Source organism: Hipposideros armiger, unplaced genomic scaffold, assembly GCF_001890085.2.
Source record: "Hipposideros armiger isolate ML-2016 unplaced genomic scaffold, ASM189008v1 scaffold_610, whole genome shotgun sequence".
In the NCBI taxonomy this organism is placed as follows: Eukaryota; Metazoa; Chordata; class Mammalia; order Chiroptera; family Hipposideridae; genus Hipposideros; species Hipposideros armiger.
Genome location: NW_017731960.1, coordinates 599,439 through 622,149, shown reverse-complemented (window position 1 = coordinate 622,149; position 22,711 = coordinate 599,439). Strand labels below are relative to the sequence as shown.

Here is a 22,711-nt window from a genome sequence, read left to right as displayed (position 1 = left end):
CCTGTTTCTGCCATTTTCTCAAACTCTATAGCTTAAAATACTCAATATGCCAAAGTGCCATATTTTGGGGTAGCATGTCTTGACCCTCATCACAGATTATATGATCTAATGTGCAGAAAACTAAAGATTCCACACACAAAAACTGTTAGAACTAATAAATGAATTTAGCAAAGTAGCAGGGTAAAAAAATCAACCCACAAAACCAGTTGCATTTCTATACACTAACAATAAAACTGAAAAGGAAATTATGAAAATAATTCCATTTACAATAGCATCAAAAAGAATAAAGTACTTAAGAATTAACCAGTGAAATTAAAGACTTGTATAATGAAAACTGAAAAACATTGCTGAAAGAAATTAAAGAAGTTATAAATAAATGGAAATACATCCTATGTTCATGAATTGGAAGACTTAATATTGTTAAGATATCAATACTACCCAAAGTGATCTACAAATTCAATGCAATCTGTATCAAAATCCCAATGATTTTTTTTCAGTAGTAGAAAAACCCATTCTAAAATTCATATGGAATCATAAAGAACCCCAAATAGCCAAAAGAACAAAAGATTTTTGTTCTTTAAAAAGAACAAAGGATTTTTGTTCTTTAAAAAGAACAAAGCTGAAAGACTCACACTTCCTGATTTCAAAACTTACTACAAAGCTACAGTGATCAAAACAGTTTGGTTCTGGCATAAAGACAGTCATACAGACCAATGAAATAGAATTGAAAGCCCCAAAATAACCCCTCACATATATGGTCAAGTGATTTTTGACAGGAGTGCCAAGACCATTTAATGGGGAAAAGACAATCTTTGCAACAAATGGTGCTGAGAAAACTGGATATCTACATGCAAAAGAATGAAGATGAACCCTAATCTAACACCATATACACAAATTAACTCAAAATGGATCAAAGAAATATGTAAGACCTAAAACTATAAAACTTAGGGCCGGCCGAGTGGCTCAGTTAGTTAAGAGCTTGCTCAAGAGTGTGAGCTCTGAGCAACAGTGGTTCGAGTTCCCGCCCGAGCTGAGCTGCAGTTAAGCTGCCAACAGGTGGCAGAATGGCTCAGCTAAAACAAAAACAAAAACAAAACAAAACAAAAAAAACTTGTAGAAGAAAACATAAGGCAAAAACAAACAAACAAAAAAGACTTCATGATATTGGTTTTAGCAATGATTCGTGTATATGACATAAAAGACACAGGCAACAAAAGAAAAATAGGCAAGCTGGTCTTCATAAACATTAAAACATTTTCTGCATCAAAAGACAATATCAATAGAATAAAAAGGAAACCCAAAGAATGGGAGAAATTATTTGCAAACATATATCTGATAAGGGATTAATATCCAGAATATATAGAGAACTCCTAAAACTCAATAACAAAAAAACAAACAACTCGATTCAAAAATGGGCAAAGGATTTGAATAGACATCTTTCCAAAGATATACAAATGGCCAATAAGCACATGAAAATATGCTCAGCATCACTAACCTTCGGTGAAAAGCAAATCAAAACTACCATGAGATATCACCTTACACCCATTAGAATGGCTACTATCCAAAAGACAGAAAGTAATAAATGTTGGTGAGGATGTAGAGAAACTGGACCGGTTGTGTACTGTTGGTGGGAATCTAAAATGGTATAGCTCCTGTGGAAAACAGTATGGTAGTTCCTCAAAATTAAAAATAGAATTATATGATTCAGCAATTCTACTTCTGAGTATATACTCAAAATAATTGAAAACAGGGTCTTATAGATATATTTGTACACCCATATTCATAGCAGCATTATTATTCACAGTTGCAAAAACATGGAAGCAATCTTAGTGTTCATCAATAGATGAATGGAGAAGCAAAATGTGGCATATTACACACACACACCGGAATATTATGCATCCTCAAAAAGGAAAGAAAATTCTGACATATGCTACAATATGAATGAACCTTGAGGACATTATGCTAATTAAATTAGCTAATCACAAAAAAGACAAATACTGTATGTTTCCACTTATATGAGGTACTTAGAGTAGTCAAAATCACAGAGACAGAAAGTGGAATGGTGGTTCCAGGGTTGAGGGGGTAGGGATGGGAGTTATTGTTTAATGAGTATAGAGTTTCAGTTTTACAAGATGAAAAGAATTATGCGGATGGCTGGTGGTGATTGTTGTACAACCTTATGAATGTATTTAATACCACTGAACTGTATACTTAAAATGGTCAAGATGATAAATTTTATGTATATTTTACCACAATAAAAGAAAGTTGGGGAAAAAAATTCACTGGTGATTTTCTTGCCCTCCAAGGATTGAAACTATTAGATTTAGGTCTCATTGTAAAACAGAGACGTAAGGCTATATATGAATAACTTAAGTACGAAGCAGACATTGATGTGTGCCTTAAGTTGCACTGACAAAGTGTTAGCAGACTGGAGAGGAGGAAAATAATGACTTCCTGTTTGAGAAATCAGGGAGGAGTGCTTGGAGGAGTAAAGTGGAATGAATCCGGAATTTAGACTCAAGAGACCTGCTTTCCTCTCTCACCTCCACCATTTATTATGACACATATGACACTGAATAATCCTCATAGCTGCTAAGGACCATTTTTCATATGTAAATGAGAAAGGCTCACATCTATGTCACAGGATTATCATGAACATTTTAAACAATGAAAGGAGATTAAACGTGGAGCAGCATAGAGTAATGCTAGATGCACAGCTAGCAATCAATACATGATAATTATGTCTGAACCTAAGCTGGCATTTGAGTCAGACCTTGAAGGATGGGTAGGGTTTAAACATTTAGAGATGAGGGGGAAGGAATTCCAGGCAGAAGAACGAAAGAAGAGCTTTTATGGACTGCATGGTTTTATAGCTATTTATATGCATGTATTGTACAAAACATTTTGGAAGCTTCAAAGAAAATTCATGTATGGATCTTGGATTCAAGAAGCTAACCGTTACTTCAGTAATTCATTTGTTAAACTAATACAGATACTTTTTCTTTTAGTAATGTTGTATTACTAAATATTGTATTCCTAATGTGCTACTTGTGTTTTAGTACTTGTTTTTCTACCTTAAAATATTTTATATTATAAAAATAATTAATGCTCATAAAAGTTCAAAGAGAAAAAATTATATAAAATAAAAACCACTCCTCCCACTTTCTTTCTCACTTTTATCCTCAGAGAACGGTGATTAACACTGCTGTATGTCTTCAATCACTTTTTATGCATGTAGAAATACATTATATATATGTATATATGTAAACGTGTGTATACATATATATGTATATGTATGTATATATTCCTTTTTGCCCCCAAATGAAATCATATTTTACCTACTGTTCTGGAAATTGCTTTTTAGCCACTAATTAGAGTGTTAATAGCCACTAGTTAGAGTGTGAGTATCTTCTTATATCAGTATATATAAAGCAACCTCATTCTTTGTAATAGCAGCATAGAATTCCATTTTTTGGAAGTTCCATCATTTATTTAACCAGTTCTCTATGAGTAGGCATTTGAGTTATCTTCATTACAAAAAAAATGCTGGAATGAATATCCTTATACACATACCTATGTGTCCTGTGTGAATATATCTTAGGGGAAATTCTCAGAAGTGGAACCAAACAACAAGTTTTACATTTCAATAGATAATGTTAAATTGGTGTCTTAATGGAATGAATAATTTATACTCCCAATAATAGAAGATGAGAGTTTCTCTTTCCTGCCATGGTCATCAACCCTGGATATTATCAAATAAATTGATTTACAACCAAATCTAGATAAAAAGTGGTTGGTTCTATTTACATGAAAAGTATTAATAAAGTTATAAAATTTATAAATAAACAAGCTTAGTTTATGTGCTTATTTCCATTGATATACTTTTGGGTGTGTTAACTTTCCTGTTTTTTTTTTTTTAAGATTTTATTGGGGAGTTTGGGGAGGAGAACAGTGCTGGGGAATTGGGGGAATGGGAACAGAAAAGTTGCTGTCCTTTTTTTTGTTCTTCAGTCTAGTTGTGGAGGAAGTCGCTTCACTGGCCCATGTTGGTATTATCATTGCGCTCTTCCCAGGTGAGGCAGTCGCTCGCAGGCCATTGGACAGCCGCTCACGGTGTCTCACAGTGGCTCAAGGCAGCTCATGAAAGCACGCCAGCTGCCGGCCAGCCCCACTGCAGCCTATGCTGTTGCTGGCGACTCACGGCAGCCCAGCTGCAGGTTGAGCTGTTGTTCACCATCTTAGCTGTAGAGGGCACAGCCTCACTGGCTCTAATGTGGGATCCAAACCGGGCCCTGCTGCTCAAAGCTGGCATCCCAAGCCAACTCTTAACCAACACGCCACTCGGCCAGCCCAACTTTCCTGTTTTTTACTTGTAATAAATTATGCCTTTATTTTGCAAGATTTTTTCAGTTTGACTTTTTTTCTTTGACTATTTGGTATTTTCCCCCTATGTATGAATTTTTAAATTATATCTAGTTAAATTTATTAGTTATTTTTTTAAAGAATGCTTTTTTTTTTAAAGATTTTTATCGGGGAATTGGGGGGATGGGAACAGCACTGAGGAATTGGGGGAAGGGGAACAGGCAAGTTGCTGTCCTTTTGTTCTTCAGTCTAGTTGTGGAGGATGTTGCTTCACTGGCCCATGTTGGTATTGTGATCATTGCGTTCTTCCCAGATGAGGCAGATCAGTCGCTGGCTTCTGGATGGCTGCTCACTGCTGCTGCTGCCCGCTCACGCTGGCTGCCGGCCACACACACAGTAGCCCATGGCAACCAATGCAGCAGGTGCTGCAGCCTACGCCATTGCCAGCAACTCACAGCAGCCCAGCTCCAGGTTGAGCTGTTGTTCAGCATCTTTGCTGTAGAGGGCAGTATCACTGGCCCTCATATGTGGGATCCGAACCGGGGTCCTCTGGTGTCCCAAGCCAGCTCTTAACCATCGCGCCACTCGGCTGGCCCAATTTATTAGTTTTTTAAGTCTGTTGAGTTCCCTCAGTCCAGGGGTAAAAAATTATTTGATATAAATTTTTAATCCATCCTTTAATTACAACATTTTAAAAAAATAATATTCATTACATGCCAAAAATAGAAAAAAGTTTGTAAATTTTCTCTTTTGACTATATTACATTAATTATTGTAAAAGTTAACAGGGATATGTTTGGTTTATTTCTCCAAATCAAGAATTTGAGCAAAAAATAATTATTCAATATAGGAAATTCATTCTAGCACAATTGACAACTATTCTGATTTGAAGAAATGACAGAATGTAAAATTTTAAAGAATGCATTTTTTCAGAAATAGTTTTAAAGGTCTTGGAGTCCTCTATTTTCTTCCACAAAATATTACTTTGTAAATTATTGGTTTAAGTATAGATTATATTACAGGAGCGTTCTAGTTGTCAACAAATTGAGTGCTAACACCTTTCCCTATTTTCAACAGACCTGAGTATATGTTTCCTAATTCTATTCCTATAAAGAAATTTAAATTATGTTCATATACTAAATGTTGCCTGTTAGAAGACAGTATGTAATGTGTTATACTCTGATAATACCATGTTCTCTAACCATTGCCACATACAGTATAGTACATTGATTACCTCTGTTTCATCTGCTTTACTTTGTATTTCCATTTCTGGAACACTAAAGCACTGCTAAATTAGCAATATGTCTAGAAAACTATTAATGTTTGTATCATTTGAAACCTTGAAACCAATAATTTTTATTTGCTGGTCTAAGCTATGAGACTGCATTCTATTTTTAAAAAATTTGAGTAAAGAAGTCAAATTCTTAAAAATATATATTAAAAAGTTTTTTAAATTAACTGTATGCAAAATACTAAATTTTTTTAGATTCCTGGATATTTTATTTCCGAAGTTCTTAGAAATGGCAACCCAGCATATTTCTTTGACTTTTTGTATTATGTGTCTGCTTGTTCAGTTGTTTATCTGTTCATGGTGCGGCATGCTTGCCTTCAGTAATGCTTTGAATAATAAAAACAGGGGCTTTTCCAGGAAGTTGATTCTATGGCTGGGGATCAATTTCTTATCGACACTTAGAAAAACATATTTTCATAGAAGAAAGATATATTGATTGAAGCAAATGTAATGCAATCATAGGGGTTTGTTTCTGGAGTACTTTTGATGTGCAACTACTTCCAACTCCGTGTAGGTGCTTCCAAAACCATAGGACTTAAATCCTTATTTACCTTGGTCTCTGACACATGATGACACATGACACAATCTTTTACCTCAAACAGAATTCATGTATGACTTTTATTCAAAGATATGATTCTCCTAGTTATTTCCTTTCATCACCCAAAGTACTTGGCTGTCTCTAAGAATTTGTTCCTGAAGTTGCCACTGGTTCCATACTCTTTCCACTCTCCAATTCTCGGGCTCGCAGTACGTTTTTTCCCTTTTATTTCTCACAGTTTGTAATTATATTTGTGTGGTTATTTGGAATGCCTGCCTCCCACAATTCAACTGTTTCATTGTTCATCATTTTATTATCGGAGCCTGGCAATTAGTAAATACTCAGTAAGTATTTGATGAATGAATGAATGAATGAATGAATGAATGAATTCATGTCCAAGGCTCAAATCCTATTCTCCTCAAAAGGACATTTCTAATTGCGCCAACCACAGATAAATCCCTCTCCCAAATTTGAGGCATTTGTTGATTCATTTATCTCATGGAATCATAGATTCACAGAATTCAGTAGGAGTTTAGAGGTAGCAAGCTTTAGATTATAAATAATGTAATTCATTAAAATAAAATTCTTGGTTTTATTTTTTGTGAAGACCATCTTTAGTGATGGGGAGTTGCCTTCTGAAGCGTCCTGAATCATCTGTGGACTATTAGTATGTTTAAACATTTTTCTGATGTTTAGCAAGAATCTATATTTTTGTAATTCTCAAGACTAATTTGATTCCTTAGCATAAAAGAACAAGCCTATTTGTTTTTCTAATGAAGATCCTTTAGATAGTCAAAGACTGCTCCTCTTGCTCAATCAAAACACAGTCCCTCTTTTAATTATTGGTTTTATGTTGTGGTTTCCAGCATCTTTCATCATTCTGATTTACTCTCTTGTGAACTCATTCTCTAGTTTGTCAATGTCCTTCTTAAAATTACTTTTGTTACCAGTAATTTTATTTTTTTAAAGTGTTCTATTCAAATAAGATAGTAGTAAAACATAAATCATAAGATAGTAGTAAAAGACTTAAAGGTTCTAAAAAAATCAGAGATTATTCTTTCTAAGAATAAATATGCGATAATTCTTTAAGTTCAGAAATTTGAAATGTTAATTTTGATTAAGTAATAGACACCTTTTTCTAGCAGCCGTCAACGGTTGTTGGAGGATTACTTAGATCATGTAAACAATTCTATACCTTATAGCTTAAAATGATCTGACTTGCTTGGACCACTTGTTAGGTGAACTTCTAAAGGATTTAAACAAATAAGTAACAAAATACTGTGCTTGTTTTGGTGTGAGGAAAAGATTTAGTCTTACAGCTATTACCTGCTAAGGAACCAAACCCAATGTTTAATAATAATAATCAGCTCTTCCCTGGCCTCAAAAAAAATGTTTTGATGTGGTTGGTACCAGCCTCTGAGGAGGGTATCAGCCTTCATTTAAAAAACAACCATTAGTTTGATTTGTCATTACAAACATTACTAAATTGCTGATAATAACCTTCATTACCAAGCAAGAATTGTCCTTTTTGGTCTTTTAATATAATTTATCCTCCATTTCAAAAATATTATAATAAGTTGTAAAGTTGCTGACAATAGTTAAGTCTCAAAAGAAGCCAATAAGTGCTGCAGAAGAAAATGTAGCAAATAAAATAGAATTATATAGGAATAAATTAGAGGAGGTGAGGGGGCTTGAGCCTCTCTATTTCTGAAATGGCTTTTAGTTATCTGGCATATAGTTATGATAATTAAATGTTTACTAAATGAATGAAAATGTTCAAGCATTAGGGATAATTCTATAGGACGGACGATATATTATAAGCAAGGTAATTGGCTTAACCAGAGTATCTGGCAACTTATTTTCAATTTAATCTCAATTTTTACTATATCTTCCATTTCATTCTCAATTTTTACAATTTTCAATTTCAATATTTCTGAGAACTCAGTATGAGTTAAACACTATAATTATTAAAAAATACTCAAATATTTTTCTAACATGGTGTAATTCAATCTCCTATAATCCAAATTTATTTCCTTCCTTCCTTCCTTCCTTCCTTCCTTCCTTCCTTCCTTCCTTCCTTCCTTCTTTCCTTCCTTCTTTCCTTCCTTCCTTCCTNTTCTTTCCTTCCTTCTTTCCTTCCTTCCTTCCTTCCTTCCTTCCTGCCTTCCTTCCTTCCTTCCTTCCTTCCTTCCTTCCTTCCTTCCTTCCTTCCCTCCTTCCTTTTTTCCTTCCTCCTTCCCTCCCTCCCTCAATCACTCCCTCTCTCTCTCCCTTCCTTCCTGAGAAAAATTCACTTGGGCTGCTTAGGTAATAGTATTTTAAAGTAGCCCATAAATGAGCTATTGGTCCTGGATAGCCAGCCATAACAATGCAGTCAAGCAACAAAATGAACAAAAGAACCTTTGGAATGCACCTGATTGTTCAAAAATAGCAGGAGGGGTTTTTGTTTTGTTTTGTTTTGTTTCTTTTTTTAAAAACTCCAAGGAACTCACAGTTTCTCTTTAAGGATTTTGTTGCTACTTTTCCTACAAAAATTACCCAGATTACTTCTTGACCTCTACTTTGAGAGCAAAGGAAGTCTTGCTGTATATTAGCTCATTAGCTCTGAAACTTCCATGTACATTACCTGAACAGTATATCCTAAATACTGTAATTCCTGCATTTCTTGCACATTTGAACCTAATTCCATCCCAGGATTACCATATGTATTCTTTACATAAACTTTCAAGAGAAGAGGCATTCAGGGTACATTTTTAGATTTATACAAATACATATATAATTTCTGTATTTATATAAAAATATATAGATAACTCCTGTAAGCAATAATTGAAGTTTGAAAAAATTGTGCAATTTTCATTCTTTCAAGAGCATATACTAATTTGAAATTATTTTTGGAGGATCTGTCATAAATCAAATAAGCACTTGAGACAATCTAGGACAACTTTTAAAAATTCTCTTTAAAAAGAAATTAGGAGTTTATGCTCAGGGTCCATTTTGCCACCAATGAAAGCTCAGAAACAGTTATTAAGCTTATTCCGTTTTATTTATTATGATAAGGAGAGGCATCATATCAATTGAGATGAACACTGTAACTTCCAAACTCATTTTAGGTTAAATACAAAAACTCTAAAGTTGTTTTGATTTGAGATGAATCTATAATAAATTTGAAAACATCCATTGATTTATTATTTTACAAAGAATTATTCAGTTAATTTGCTGCACATTGTGTGAGGCACTGGAGTACAAAAATGAATACAATATAAAATTCTTGCCTTTAGGGAGCTCACCTTTTAGTGTCAGGTGTCAGTTTTTTTCTCCAGTTATTTAATATAGTTTTCATATACAACTATAGAAGTCATGTTACAGAACGTAAAGAAAAAAAGAAGCATTAGTCGAAGATTTCAGAAGTGGGTTTGTCTTGTATATATTAGGAATTGGCTGTTGAATTAAACAAGCGGCTCAGAAGCATCTATTTAAATCCATATTGTTGACACTACAGTGAAAGCAGTGAAACTTGTCAGCAGATGATTAAGTTTTATGGTTGATGCCCACACTTTCGTAGCTTGGGACCAATATCAAGTTTCTGGGGAAAACATCCTTCCTCTCTCCCCAACGCCCACCCCCTCTATTATTAAATCAGCTTCTCAGCCTATTGGTGTTAGATGTGTTCTCAGACTAAAGGTGTATCACAAGCACTCTGTTTTTCATTTTTCACTCGTCAATCTGAGAAGAATTACTTCAATTTTTTTTTTGTTTGTTTGTCCTGGGGCAAGGTGCGTTTAGATTGTTGGTTACTTATGTTCCATAAGGAAGTCTACACTTCACTGGCTACTTTTTCAATTCCCAAGACCACCAGTTAGTATTACTTCTGGATGAGTGAAACTCTCTTTATAAACAGCTGGAGGAGATATGCACATCCCTAGATTACTGACTAGTAATCTAGTCTTTTAGGAAAGTGGTCCCACGGAAATTAACAACTCTTCAACTCAGGCTTGAAATCTTAAGGCCGAAGTGGAGATAAAAAATTGAATCGTTATGGGTTGGGTTACTGTTTGAGGAGGGCAGGCAGGAGTTAGTGAACGGATAGAGGGTCAAATGGGACTTCATTAAACGACTCATTAAAACCGCACGAAAAATAAACTGCTGGCTCCAGAGGATTAAAAAAAGCTTTAAAAAGCCAACTTCAAACAAAATCTAGGAAACTTGGGAGACTTATAAATTCAGTCTGGGTGCTTGCAAGACCACTTCCCCTATCACTTCAGGCCAGAAACTGGGCACAGGTGTGAAAATTTTGCAAAACTATTTTTCAACGCGAAATAGTGCGTCTTAAGAACTTCAGGGTAGAAAGCACGTCACGTCGTCTAGCGTTCCCCCTCGGTTGCTAACCTTTCCGCCTTTCCCATCCCGCCACTCCCCCTTGGCCACCGCCTCCAGACAGGAGGCGTTTGTTTACGTGACGTCAGCCATAGTAAGCTGACCCCGCCCCAGTTTCCCTGTGGCCGCCGCGTTTCCCGCGCCGCGGCGCTTCTCCCCTTAAAAGGACAATAGAGGCCCCGGGAGCGCGCGCGGCCGCCGGGCCTTCTCTCCTCCCCGCCCTCGACGCGCGCGCGCGCCCGTATGCAAATGAGTTCAATTCAGGAGAATTTTGCACCGGGAGCCGCGCGTGCGCAGAGGGAAAGCGGAATCTACACCTTCCCGGCCAGCGGTAGCAACTGCAGAACTGCAGGAGACAATCTTTCTAGACAAGGCAGTTGAGGAGGAGGAAACGATTGGAGGGGGGGGGGTTGGCCTGGCGTGCACTCCGCACCTCGGGGACGTTATTGCGCGTGGAACGGCTGCCTTTGGAAGGTGAGTGACTCTAACCATTACTCTGGTGCAAAACTGTCTCACGAGGCTTTGATTTCAGTGGCTTTTTTTTTTTTCGTTTTTCACCTCACCCCCCCCCCCCCCCCACCCCAGCCCTTCCATACACACACGAAGTTTTGTCTTGGAGATGGCATTGCGGGAGCGCTGTTTTCGTGATTTTCAGACCCCATATTCTTTTGTATGCACACGTTTAGTTGTGTCTTTTTTAATTGGGGAGGGGATTTAAGGCAAACCGAAAGTCTTGGGGTGGGGGAAGTGAGTGGAGCCTGGAAATGAGTGAGGAGTCGCTGGAGTTGAGGGATCCACGTTGAAGGTGACAATGACTTTTCTCAGTCGCAGCGCTCTCAGGCGAAAAGGAGCCCGGTGGCTGAAAGGCCCGAGAGGAAAACGACTCGCTGGCAATTGTGGAGGGGCCCGGGGTCTGTGCATCGCGTGGGCGCGCGCCCGGGAGTGGTCGGGCGCCGTAGTTGGACCTCGTGGTTTAGTTTTTTGCAGCTCCACGCGCGTGTTTTGAGAAGGGTGGACCAGAAACGCCAATTCGCTCGAAAACTTAAGTTGTCGTCTACTTGCGAACTGGCGGGTTTGAGGGGGGTTTAAATCGGCCTTTGGGTCGGTGCCGGGGTTGCCGAGTGCACGCGGCGTGGCGTTGTTTGCCGAACTCGGGAGGGATGCGGATGCGACAATGAGAGCAACACGCGGCCTCTCGGAAACAGCCGCGGCTCCCACACGCCTGTTCCCCCCCGGCCGCGCCCAAGCAGCGCTGGTGTCCGATGTGTCTGTGGAGCCTCAAGTTTTGTCCGCAGTGTATTCACCTGTAGCGTAGCTGTGGGCGCCCCGGCGAGGTCTTTCTAGAGCGACCGTGTGCGGCTTAAGATGGCCAGTCGGAGCCAGTTTACTTGGGGATGGAGGCAGCGGCGTTGTCTGCGCCCAAGGAGTGAGAGAACTCCGGAGGGCACTCCTTTTTGTGCTGAACATGACAGACCACGTGCTTGGGGCTGCGACCTGGTTTTCTCCGGAGTGCCCAGCTTCCAGGTCAGCAGGAAGATGCGGGCGCTGTCGGGTCCGGCCGCCCGGCAGGACAATGTGATTTGCTGATGATGGCGTCTTGCCAGTTTAAAAAGCAGAGTGAAAGTCGCCAACTCCGTGCGGGTGCGGGGCGGGTGATCCGGGCGTTTCTTAGGAAGGACAGGGCAAACTTGGATGAAATGGGTCTGCCGCCGAGGGGAGGACGGCAGGACAGGGCTCCGGACTGGCGGGCGCGGGGTCCCGAGCCTTCCCCGGGGTGATCGTCAAGTGTCTGGCCCCTGGGAAACAACCCGACATCCTGATGCTGCACGTAGGCAGCGCCGGGCTGGACAGAAAACAAAGAGCTGCATGTGCCCATGCGGGCCCCGCTGGCGCTCAGGGCGGCTGCGGGCGGAGGGCCGTGCGGGCCGGGCCCCCCGAAGTTCGGGCGAGTTTCCGGAGGGGCTTTTGTCCCGCAGCCCCTCGCGGGGAAACTTTGGCGGCGCTACTTGTGTGAGGTGCCATGCTGGTGCACGGGGAGGCGGCGGGCTTCCGCGCTCCGGGCGGGCGGGCGAGCGGGCGAGGGAGGCAGCATCTTGGGGTCCCGGCGCTTCAGCCCCAGCGCCGGATGCCGCCACGGCTGAGGGGCCGGGAGAGCGTGGCCCCGAGTTCTTGGCCGGTTACCCGCGGCCGGGAGTTGCGTCTGGGAGGTCTGTGGATTCGCCTTTGAAGTCGAACTGTTGCCATGTTTGAATTACGTCAGGGCAAAGCCATGAGGAGGAACAAGCCCCGGCAGCGCGGCGTGCGGGAGGCGCGGCCTGCGGGAGGCGCCGGGCAGGGCGGGCGGCGGGGAGGGTGCGGGGGCCCGTTGTTCCGGCGCAGGTGAGGGAGGAGGAGGGACAGCGTTCACCTCCGGCTGCCTTCGCCCCGGCCAGCAGCTCTCCAGGGGAACTTTCTTGCCGACCCAAGTTGTTTTATTTACCAACAGATCCATCCGGGAGCATTTGTATTTGCTGCCTTATTTGTTGTCTCTTTCTCGGCCGTCACCGCGTGCACCGGGGGGAAGCGCAGTTTGGGGAGATCCGAAGGCCGTGGGCGGGGACCCGAGGGCGGTGGGAGGACAGGGGAGGCATTTTGCTGCTTTCGGGGAAACTGGTGAAAGCTGCGAGCACCCCCATGTCCTGCAGCTGAGGCTCGGCCCGCATGTTCAGGGGACCCAGCCCCGACGACACGCGGAAAACCACCGTGAGGAAGTTTCGGGGTTCCCGGTTGTCCTACAAAGGGAAGTGAGGACTGTGGCCGAATTGTGCGTGCTGCTGTTTTCTTTGTGTGTTTACGTGTGGGAGGGGGGACCCGGAGGGGCGAGGTTTGTTTTGGTGGGGGGAGGTTTCTTGGGGCGCAAGTGAGGTGCAGAGTTTGTTCTGGTAACTATGACTCTAGTCGGCTTCTTTGTGTTTATTTTCTTCCTCTAACCTATTGCTAGACGAAGAATTACCGTTTAGCCAAACACGGACACTGCGACACAGTTGGACCCCAGCAATCCTTTCCCCAAGCTCCTCATGTTGTCCCAAAGAAGGTTAGGAAAACTCCGCCCCCCATTTTCTTTTAAGTATTGAAAAAATGAATTTGACATTGTCAGTAAAAGTACACTGAAAGCACCTGTTTTTGAACTTCAGTTCGCCAGACTTACCTTTTAACATTTTATGTTGCAAAACCTAACACGTTTATTAGTTGCTCAATCTGAATTAAAGCCTGGGAGTTTGTTTTTGGTGGAGTTGGAGAAAAGCCTGATGGCATTTAAAGTATTTTTATAATTTGGGGGAAGGGGGATCTTTCTTGGCCCTGAAAATATGCTTGGCGCAGTGTGTGGCGATTGTTCACTGCATTATCTTAGGATGACCTTGAAGAACCGTGCAAATAAGGAGTTGGGCCTTTCTTGGAGATGTAATATGGGGGCTGAGGAGGAAGCTGCTCAGGGGGATGACAACAGAGTAATGGCTTGCTATCCCATCTAGCTTCCTCCTAGTTCCTGTGAATTGGATTGACCTTCTGATTACCCCTCTTACATTTTCTTTTCAAGCTAACTTTTTTTTTTTTCAGTATGTGGCCCCAGGCATAGCTCAAAAATTATGCTGGTTTGACACATGGGTGCTTCTTTGGTATTTGGGTTTTGCCTGCAGTCTAGACATCCGATAAGCAGCACCACAACTGTTGGCTTCTTTCCTGATTTCTCCTGCATTTAGATCGTGTTTAAGGGTTAGAATCTAAAAGTGGTCATTACTGGAAAATAATATCCTCAGATGCCACGCCCACACACACAAAAATATGTACAAATTGAAGTCTGTTGTGTACTTTTAATTTGTTATTAAATAAACATTTCTCCTGCGTTTTGGTTGGCCAAATTACAAATACCTAAAGGCAACCAATATTAGTAACAGTACATTTCTGAAGTGAATAGAAAGCATCAAAATGAAAAACTTTGGATTTAATAACTTGATGGCTTCCCTTTGGGCTGTTATTTTTCTGGGTCATGTGTTTAAAATGCATTCGAAGTACTGTGCAAATACGTAGATTCTTTGTTTTTCTTAATTAGTATTTTATAGTCGAGTTCCGGGTAGAATTTAAATATTCTGAAATATTTTCAAACACAGTATATAGAGCTTAATGGTTTTTGTTTACAGATCAGATGATATGTACAATAGTGATTTGGTTTATCAAGGTGAATGAGTTGAGTGGGAGTGATACCCAAAGTCTCTGCTGCCTTCCCTTTTTGCATTACTTTTGCTGGAGGTTGGAGATGGAAAGTTCAATAGGTAGTATACTCTAGAACCTCAAGGCTGCTGTTGCACAGTATATTTAATTCTATAGATCTGGACCCTGGATGGTCAGTTTTTTTCCCAGAGTTGTAATTAGGACCTGGGAAAACCTGGCTCATGGGCAGATTTACGTTTGAAAAGCAAGTTGAGAATGATTTGCCCTGTAAAATAAAGTTTTCGCTGGGAAAAGTTTCCTCTTATTTGAAATCTAAACCAACTTCATAAGCTATGAGGATATATTAATTAACTTACCATGCCAATCACATATAGGTTTAAAATACGACATTTTCTCTTCCTTAAGAGAAGCTAGGAATATAATTAATTAGCTGAAAAGGAAGGAAACACATTTGTTGAGACTCTAAGGGTAGTCTTTCAGAAGTCAGGGGTTAAAATGCCCAAATTCCAAAGCCCTGATCATCCTAAATAAGTTACTTTGTGGTCTGATTTTCTGATCTGCAAAATAGCAATAATAATGCCTAGTTCATAGGGTTGTAAATAATTAAGCAAGTTATGTGCTTGGTAAATATTGGCTGCTGTTATCCTCACAACATTTTACAGAAGACAAAACTGAGGCCTGGGTCAGTTTACCTTGCTGTAGGAAATAGCAGATGCTGAGTGGAAAGAATGAGCCTCTTTGGCCCCTTCCCCCACCTTCAGTAACTGCTTTCAGCTCCTGGTTGCCTATCCAGTTCTGATTCAACCATTTTACATCAAAAAGTCCTGTGGAAATCTAGAAAATGCCATTTTCTTTCATTCTGATGTGTCCACAAGAGTGTCCTGAATTCCCCACACTTAGTTTTGACTGGGGCAGGGGTGGCGGGGGGTTATAAATTGAAAATATTTTGTTGTCTTTTTGGTTCTCCAGTTTCTCCTCTAATTGAATCCGCAACTAAGGTTTTCTGTATTATGGAAATCATCTGGAAATGCACCTAGTGCAAAAGAAGAGAGTTTGTTTTCAAGGGCTGGAAGTTTTCTTTTTGTATCAGACATACAGAAGTCACAGGCACATTTGCTATTACATATTCAAATACAAAAGTTGTAATTGAACTAAAATAATTCATTTCTAGCTTGTATTTAGTTGCTCCTACCTATTATAAGTTTGATTTGGCTTGATGTTATTTTAATTTGGTTGATGTTAATGTATGCTGAGTTGAAATAAATAACTCATGTGGAGATTCATTTCTCCCCACACTGTTCTAACCACCCCTTCCTCTCCATATGCCTGCTTGAAATAAGCAAGAAGTATTTTTTCTACCAGTTGTTATGGAAGCATTGAGTTGTTTATTATTAATCATCTCTAATTAAAATAATTCTCAGTTTACATTCCTGAAAATCTTTAAGCCTCAAATTTTTTTTCTACAAATCTATAGACTAAATGTTAAAGAAAAATGACTCTTGTCAAAACATCAATTTTTTAATACACATCTTTATTGTGGACACCATTTCCCATGCCCTTAAATATATTGTTCAGATCTATTTTGGCTACCCACTCCAAGGGTAGTTAGCAAGTTTCACCTGTTTCTGTGTACTATGTACAGTCAGCACCTGGTTGTAATATAAGACTTCATTCTTGCTCTGCAATAGTTTATTTTACCATTGAGTAGAGGAGATAATACAGTAGACAAGTATGCGAAATTCTGTGTTAATTCTAATAAAGTTTTGGAAAGATTTTGTAAAAAGAAATAATTCTTAAAGCATTTCTCAGGTTAAGGAGATAGAGGAGAAACCATCTCAGACAGAAATAACAGCCTCAGTAGAGATATGTGGCTAGTTATTAAAGTTGGTTTGACACTCCTAGAATATCAGAATTCCGAGTTGGTAGCAGCTGGTAGGCAGGACCAGATCCTGAAAAGCTTTGAATTTCTTGCCAAGTAGTTTAGATATTATCCTGAAGCCAGTGTTGGTACCGTGGAAGAGATGATTAATATTTGAACTTGAGGAAGATACCACCTGTTTGAAGAATGCAGGGAAGTCGGTTATGAGGCCCTGACTGGAGTTCAAGCACCACGATGAGGGACAGACAGGTAGCGGTGGAAGGGACATGAAGCAGAGAAATGAAAGATGAAGCAGAATCTAAGGACTTCTTGGGGGTGCGGGGTGGGGGAGGGTATGAAGAAGATGAGAAGGGAGAGCACAGTTGACTTCCAATTTTTTGTGTGTGACTGTATGGGTGATAACCCAGATACGTGAACACAGGAAGAACATGCTTGGAAGACAAAGGTTATATAATCAATTTAGGGCATTTGCAGGTTAGCACTACCAGTCCTTCCTTGTGTTGATGCTTTACAGATATTATTCAGAAGATTTGGGATTTATCTTTATTTTCTAAATGAGGAAATGGAAAGATCAGAGAGCATAAGGAACTTTCCTGAGGTTTGGGTTAGACAAGGTGTGTGCTGCCATACCTTCTTTCTTAACACGTTTGTCAATCAGTAATGGGGAGAATGCTTCACAGGAAGGAGTATGGTCCAGTTTTATGACCTTAAGTTTCTTTGAAAAGGCTAAATTCCTCTTTCCCCACAGACCTTGGCTTAAAAGAAAGCCTTCAGAAATTGGGTTTGTACCTTCAGTTTAATTGGTTGGACATGCCCTGGGCTAGATAGAGTTCATATTTCTATAATGTGCAAGTCTCATAAATTCAAGGAAATAAATGGTGTACATAGACTGATAGTTTCATACTCTTGCTTTGCAGCATCCTTGGAAAGTAGAAGTGAGATTTCACCTTAATATTACAGAGGAGCAAATAAAATTAGGCATGACTTTTCCTATTCAGTTGTAAAGACAAAAACAAAGCAGAAATAGATTCCAACTCGACTCATTACATTGCCTTTTCACCAGACTCAGAACAGTTATGTTTCCTAACTGATAATCATCCCTAAAAGCAAATAAATACTATCTCTCCAATCTTTACAACTTACCCATCTGCTGGAATTGCTTGCATTTGTGATTTTTTTTTTTTAACTTTTAAACCCATGTTATTTTAGCTGAAGACTTATTTCTGACTTTGACCCCTTTCTTGTAGGATGAGTTCTAGGCTCTTCTGTGGATTCCATAGGAGCCACAGTTATAAATACTTGACCATATAATTTCTCAAAGGCTGGCTATCTATTTGAAGAAACTATTGGCAGATAAGTAGTGTCCACCACCCCTTTCTCAGCTTTCCTCGAGGCAAGTTTAAATGTCTTCTAAAAGTGAATAAATTCAGAATCTTTGATGCTGCAATGTGGGCTAGTATCTAGAAGCAGGTAAGAGGGAATAATGGTGTTTAATTGCTCCATGGTTTTCCATAAGCGCTGATGAAACATGTCTCATTGTTGGGGAATACTGCAACCAAGTGGCCTAGCAGCCAGAGAACACAAAACACTTAGTCCTGTTTGACCCTTTGTGAAGAGTGTTGCTCCAGTTACACTGTTAGTGTTTACTGGATCTTGTACTTATATGTGATTAAAGATAGCATACCATTGACTAAAATGGTGTTGAGGGTGGCATTACCAATTCCTGCAACTCGAGGTTGCTCATAGCTTTTGATCGCGGATGTTTTTTCTTGTTTGTTTCTCTTCTTTCCCATCACCCTATCACTTAAAGTTCAGCTCTAAAGAAATACACCTCCTTCACTTCAGAGTTGCCTTTAGTTGCTCCATTCCTTTTGTCTTTTTTCACCCCTGCTTCCTTCCCACTTTACAAAGCCTTTGCTTGTCTCTTCCCTGCAGTTTCCTTCCCATTCTGCTCTATGTCTATTCTGATCTTAATATTCTGTACTCTCTCCCATGGAGTATCCTAATGTGTATCTCTCCATCTGTATGTCTTTGAGGAAGTTTGTTTAAACTCTCTGGGCATTTTTCAGATTCCTCTTAAGTCAAGGTGTGATGGTAACTTCAGGTTTTGGGGCATGGTGCTTGCTCTTGATTTTAAAAAAAATGGCAGTATAAAAGGGAGTTAAAAGTAAAGTGAAAGTAAGCTTCCTTCATTCTTGGCACCCCCTCAGAGGCAGCCACTAGTTACTAGTTTTTAAAAATCTATTTAAAAATGCTAATTTGTTTATTCGAGGTCTTATTTATTTATTTATTTATTTATTTATTTATTTATTCATTCATTCATTCATTCATTTATTTATTTTTTAAGCTGAGCCATCCTGCCACCTGTTGGCAGCTTAGCGGCTGCTCAGCTCAGGCTGGGAATTGAACCGCTGTTGCTCAGAGCTAAAACTCTTGAGCGAGCTCTTAACCAACTGAGCCACTCAGCCGGACCTGAGGTCTGATTTTTAAAACATGCTATGGAATTATACTGTATAACTATTATCCAACTTGCTTGTTTCATAGAACAAAATATCTTGGATGGTTCCCTCCATGCACATGTCATAGATCTGCATTCTTTTTAAGGGCTGAATATTTATAAGAAATAATCTTTAAGCTCAGAATTATTTATAAAATTTTCCTTAAATAGCATCCCTTTAGTATTGGCTATTGCTGTGAAGATTCCTTTTCTTTCCCATTTATGTTATATTGCACTCAGTAAGCTTACCTTAGGTGTGTTGAATTAAACGTAAAATTAAGATATCACCCCTGCTTTTTGGTCTCATAATCTCATTAGATTAATTCAGAATTGGCTCTTTTGTATCTTTAATATTCAGGGGTTTACCTGCACCCTTTCCTTGCCTTAACACTAATTTGGCATTCCCCATCCTCTCATTAAGTTGATCATTAGATTTATATGATAGTTATAGCTTTAAAGTAGAAAAAAACCCAACAAACCAATCAAAACAAGTATTTCAAATTAATTGTATTTTAAAAATTCTGTTTGTTGTCTATGTATATTTTGTTCATATAAGCAGTTATTTCTCTTAATGGTTTTTTTACTTAACTATTATTACCTAACTTTAATCTTTTTAACTTTGGAGAGTGAACTAAATTGGACAGAACAGGAATTTTAGTGTGGCAGATTTGTCTTCAACTGTTACAGTATTTTTAAAATTTGTGGCTATTTGGGCGACAGTAGCCAAAGAAATAATGTCGATGGAAGTTCTTTAAAAAATATGAAGTGCTATACAGATCTTTTTAAAAAAAGTTTAATCAACACATTTATTGAGGACCTTCTAAGTGACTGGCACTATTCTAAATGCCGAGGTTACAAAGATGAATAAAGGCGAATTCCTAACCCAGTCTATTTTTATTTTTAAAAATAAGCTTATTGAGATATCATGCACATACCATAAAATTTACTCTAAAAGAGTACAATTCAGTGGCTTTTAGTGTCTTTACAGAGTTTTTCAACCGCCACAATTATCTTAATTTTAGAAGACAAATGACAGTTTTTCATCAGCATTTTAAGTCTTTCCTGATTTTTGGCTTTATCTCAAAAGCTTAATTTTCTTCTGCTTTCCCCAAACACACGCATAAGGGTGAGATTGTATGGGATCCATGCTTATCTGTAACTGTTCATCAATTAGGAAGCAGATGGTGTTAGCGTCCTTCTATTAAAACAGTGCTGAGTGATGTGACACTTATGAGAATAGATGCAAAAGTCACAAATAGTTTAATAACTGACAGTGTCATTTGAACAAATAAAATAGATTGTTCTGGAAGAATCAGTTAATATTGCACAAATGTGGGACTAGAAAAGAAGTATTCTAAAGAACTACTAGGTTTGTTGAAATAACAAATCCCAAGTTTAAAATCAAGTTGTGCCACACCCACCCACCTCCTTCTCATATATATAAAGTAACTTGGCTTCAGAGTTATTTTTGTGTTCTTAGTTTTCTTCTGGAGTTCAGGTAGGTGTTTTTTGTTTTAAACAATATTAGTGGGTCTGTAGATTTTGTGAAAATGTTTTCAGTTAATCTCTGGGCAACACCAACCACTGCTAAAATGGGGTTGCTGTAAACAAAGCCCACAATGAAACCCCTGTGTATTCGCTGCAGATTCCCAGGTGCCTCTCAAGTGCAGGAATAAACTCAGAAAAGCTTTAATAGGTTTTTTAAGTAACCATCCATTAAAAGGTTCATGCGCTATACTTGTGTGTTGCATCAGGACAAGTGTCTGACACCTTACTGCATTTACCCTGCCTAGAAGAGGTTGAGCCCCAGGATTTAGATCCCTCTCATTTTGGTGGAAGAATTTTGTCAGGACAAACATAAGGTTCACAGAGCTACATAAAAGGTTATTAATCAGAAGACGTCAGCCTGTTTTATTTTCCCTGATGTCTTAAGAAAAATATTCCTCAAACTAAAGAATGGAATGTCTTGTGGGGACTGTTGGGTAAGTTTTGTGGAGATCCCACCAACAAAAAAGTCATGGAAAATGAACACTTGATTCACAATAGCAGCTGATGATAAGGAAAACCTCAGTATTTCCTCATAGAATGCTATAGCCCTAGCATTCCTAACAGCTTGCTGGCCTGATAACTGACACAAACTATGGCTTCTTAGTCAAATCCAGCCTCAGTGAAGGTAGCCCATATCTTGGAGATGATCTCAATGCTGTATAGTTTTGATAGCATGTTTATTTGTGGGGAGGAAAGGGGATTGTGAGGGTAGAGATAGGAATCTATCTGTTGTAATAGGATTTGGTCTCTGTGTTAATGGAATGAACTGGCCTTTCTGGCTGTACTTCCTTTGTCCTTTCTGAGAAGGGAGGCTGAAGTTTCCTAGAGCTATTGATGAAGCTGAAAACTGTAAGAGGAACTGTGGACTTTTGACCTTCTTGATGGTAATGGAGGGTGTTAGGGGAGTTTGGAGAGCCCACAGGTTGGTGTGAGGACTAGAAAGGTTGTATTATATTTTTGCTTCAAAACAGGAATATACAAATTAAAGCAATGACTTTATTAGTACTTCTGTTTTTTAAAGTTTCTATAATCCTGTGTCATATGACATTGTTTTTTCCATAGCAATGCATGAACATTTTCTTCAGGAGTCCGTATTCTTTTCGTTTATCATGTGGGTTTGTTGTTAGATTGGAGAAAAATATCTGCCTTATTTCACAGGCCTCACTATACCTTTTTCTGCTATATGTAGAGCACCTTGCTCACTTTTTTCCTCTCAAAAAAAGATCAAATTCCCAAGCAATTCCTTTAATGAAAATAACTTAATCAACTAAGAATATTTCGTTGTCTTGTTTTAACAGTTGGAAAATTGAAGTAACTGTTAGTTGAGACTTAATTATTGAAATGCATCGATGGCTTTCTGCTCCTCCCATCTCTTTTGCCTGCTTCCCTCATCAACAAAAACATTAATGAACACTTTTTGAACAGTAGTTCTTGTTTAAAAGGAAAGCTTTAGTGTTTAGCTAATTAATTGGCAATAAAATATTCTCTTAAAAACAAATTAGAAATTCTCTGTTCATATTTCAGAATCTCCCAATCTCAAACACATACACACACACACACACCCTGGATAATTGGTGTTTTCTCTGAATCACTTTCATAAATACTTGCTCTGGTATGCTAACCAGAATTGGAAGGAATAGGGTCAAGCAGGAGATCATCCAAAGACAAATACGGCAGTTTTTGTTTTACTCATATTTTCGTGTAATTCTCAAAGACCTTTAAAAGGATTGTGTTCTGTGGTTATAACTCCTAAAACTATGGGCACGAATCTAATCGGTATTAATAATTTTATTGATGTTTTCTATGGTGCTTCTGTGATAATTTGTAGCCCCATCCCATGCACACCCTTGCCCTCTGGACTTGTCCATTGGGATTTAGTTTCTATATTCATTGCCTTTTCATCACCTCTCGTCCAGATGTTCTGGTAAAGTTGGCCCTTGGTTTGGATATTTCAAATTACTTCTAAGATGCATGTATCCTGCCAGCTATATTTTTGCTCCATCTAACCCTAGAG

General features: G+C 39.1%; 1 protein-coding gene across 6 annotated transcripts in view; it reads left to right on the top strand.

The window, feature by feature from the left end:
• Positions 1-10,806: 10,806 nt before the first annotated feature.
• SINHCAF (SIN3-HDAC complex associated factor) overlaps positions 10,807-22,711 on the top strand; it is a 28,117-nt gene continuing 16,212 nt past the window's right edge. The window contains exons 1-2 of one of the 6 annotated variants that reach the window (XM_019624956.1): positions 12,995-13,367; positions 13,545-13,637. The gene's annotated coding sequence lies outside the window, so the exon portion shown is untranslated. Of the gene's footprint in view, positions 11,039-11,731; positions 12,089-12,994; positions 13,368-13,536; positions 13,638-22,711 lie in introns of those variants that run through there. The other 5 variants (XM_019624955.1, XM_019624958.1, XM_019624960.1 and 2 more) reach the window with 5 other exon arrangements.